General features: G+C 44.5%; 1 pseudogene; it reads left to right on the top strand.

The window, feature by feature from the left end:
• The first annotated feature begins 638 nt into the window (after positions 1-638).
• LOC127147565 (60S ribosomal protein L5, mitochondrial-like) lies at positions 639-1,606 on the top strand (annotated as a pseudogene).
• Positions 1,607-2,993: the final 1,387 nt, after the last annotated feature.

Below are 2,993 nucleotides of genomic sequence, written 5' to 3'. Positions count from 1 at the left end.
ATGCCCCTTGTTCTTAAGAAGGGATAGGGTCTGTGGCTTTAGTTGAAGAACCTACTCAAATCAAAGGAGTGGGGAGTGAACGAAGTCGAGATCAGAGAAGAATAAATAGTTATGACTTGATAAACCCCTCAATTATGACTGATGATTTCTTTCGTATTTATTCTTTCGAAATCCTATTAAATACTATGGGCTTCTCTCCTCGATTCTGATTCCCCGCGACTACTGAAGATGAATGAGGTGCTCGAGCCTTGACCCCTCGCCTCTTCAGTCTAGCTACCTGGTTTCCGGCCACCAAAGAAAGGTCTGCAAGAGAATCAGCGGGCACAAACCACATCCTCGTCTGGTCGAACTGCCTAAACCTATGAGTGGGGGTTGAGCCTATCTCCTAAACCTCGAGGCGAAGATCTCCTTCTGGAACTCACTCTGATGGATGGGACTTCCGGAGCACCCTTCGCCCGCCACCAGTGGAAGCAAGCTAGCCCCCAGATCGGAGGGAAAGAGTGTTGTAACTGAAGTTCGGCACGCCTGAGATTTCTTTCCTTTCAAGTCGAGTGGCTTTCACACCTCTCCTTTCCTTTCCAAAGACTGAGGTTGCTAGCTTTGGTTCTCAGCAAACGTAGGTAGGACGTGAATCGATCATGACGATAATAGACTCAGAGTCACAGTCCCTTCTCGCCCAGACAAATTCCATGAAGGCTTGGCTTGACCTTCCTGGAGGCGCTTCATCATTCAGTGTGGTGGGGACCTGGCAGGACATAGCAGGAAAAGAGATTAGGCAAGAAAAAGATACCCAGAAAGTTCACTATCCAGACAAGGATCCCAATCAGCATAAACAGAGAATTCTTTCTCTTCATCTGAGCTAGAAATATCTGAATATCAGACAGATCTGGACTAGGACGAAATCCTTTTTTTTGATCTCATTCGTATTCCATTCCTCTCCCTCAACGGTCGAGCTATTTCATTCCTCTCCCTCAACGGTCGAGCTATTTCATTCCTCAACCAACTATCTTTTTGAAGCAGATAGTTCACAGTGCTTATTCTATAGATTAGATACTTGTAAACTCATCTTTCCACTCCATTTTCATTACGAAGATGTATCACGTCAGGATCTCTTGCTCAAACCGAATCACACCAAGGTTATGGAAGTTTCTGGATTGTGTAAAATAAGAGTAGTACCAAAGGCACCTTATTCTTTCATAAGAAAAAATGGAAAATTGGCTATGGAGATTCCGTGCGGTCAGAAATTCATACAAAGGATCAAAGAATGATCTTTTCAGAGTCAAATAAAGAAAAAAAAAAGATATGTCAGTGACCTAGCACGAGAAAGCACTCTCCGAGGGCATGGAATGTCTAATTTTGAGGTCAGAATCTCGACAGTAATGTCTCTCTTAGATTCGTAGGTCGAAATACGGGAAAACTCCATGAAATTCTCGATGGAAACTCCGTTTTGCTCATTCTCCCCCAGAACTGGAAGATCATTTTGAGATCCTCTCTAATATTAATATTCTAGGGTTCAATGTGACTATTCTCACTTCGGCCAAGACACAAGCCGTGGAGCGGCTTTTTTCAAAAAGATGAGGCTCGACTGATAAGGAGAGGAGTATGAGAAGCGAAATATACGAGTAGATTGCTCGCGGCTAAATATGAATTGAGACTCAAGCTTTAGAATTGAGTAAAGATCCCCATTTTCCTAGTGATATGCGGGACAAAGATCGTTATAAGTTGTCCAAGTTGCCAAGAAACCTTTGCACGAGTAAGAAAGCGATGTATTTTCACGGGCGCCCTCATGGAGTAGATGAGTTCTTTATCATTTCTCGTATCCTTTTTCGTGGATTAGCATCTCGAGGTCCTTTGATGGGCATAAAGAAATCGTCTTGGTAGCAACCACCAAACCAATAGAACAAGGCTTAGCTCTGCAGCTGGTCCATAAGCAAGGTATGTAGGTCCATTACCGGCCGGCTCCGGACCGAAAAGACCTGACTCCGTAATCCTTTATCTCAGATCTTTGATGCTAACGGGGCTGGGGGACCTCTCTACCGCCTCCTGTAAAGTATGCTCCCCAGACATAGACTACGTACAGGATAGTACTCTTGGAAAGATAGAATATCACCGCGTGAACATAAGATTCAGTTACGAATCTAACTCCCGAGGGATCGACCACTATTCTAAATAGAGTAAAGTAAGGCGGAGAACTCTTGTTCATTGGAGCGTCGGAGTGCAGAGGTTGTTCCCATCATTGAAGTCAGAGTGTGGGACTGAGCCTGTAGAATGAGAAAGAAAAAAAAGTGCTTAGTTTCGTTGGAAAAACCAAGGCACATCAATCATATTGACTTCTCTCTCGCCCTACTTCTAAGAATGAATAGATAGAAAAGGTTGGAGAGAGTGACTTTCTTCATTTCTCTCCTTTCTAAAGCTGCGCAAGGCGGCCCCCCCCAGAACAAAGCCCCACCCTTCTTTTCCCCCTTTCATTCATGAAATACCTTCGCCCCGCTTCCTATTCATTTGTGGGTCGGGACCGAGGGCCTTTTTTTCTCAACAGGTTCTTTCAAGAATCAACCAACCAAGAAATCCGTAGCCCAGGTGACTCACAGCCTCCCTCTCGCCTAAATCAAATGGGATGAATCAAATCTTTAAGCTTTTTGATTTGATTGATGAAGGGCGCAGCGAAGCCAAATTCAATCAAGGCAAGGGGGCTGACTTTTCCTGACACTGAGTCATCCTATGAAAATTTAGCTATTGCTAATGGAAGAGGAAAAGGTTGAAGATGATATGGACTCTAAGAGATGAGCGAGAACCGAAGATTGCTTAGGGGTCGCATTCTGTCCCCGCTTGGTGGACGAAAGATTCTCTCCTTTTCTCATTCTTTCTCCCACACGCCTTTGCCCTCTTGAACCGAAGAGGAAACTTCCAAGCGGACAGAGGCCTCAATTTCCATTATCAAGATTCCTAAACTTCTTTTGTTCCAGCAAGATGATCAGTCCCTTGTTGGCGCT

Source organism: Cucumis melo, unplaced genomic scaffold (assembly GCF_025177605.1).
Source record: "Cucumis melo cultivar AY unplaced genomic scaffold, USDA_Cmelo_AY_1.0 utg001721l, whole genome shotgun sequence".
NCBI lineage: Eukaryota > Viridiplantae > Streptophyta > Magnoliopsida > Cucurbitales > Cucurbitaceae > Cucumis > Cucumis melo.
This window is presented reverse-complemented; position numbering and strand designations above follow the sequence as displayed.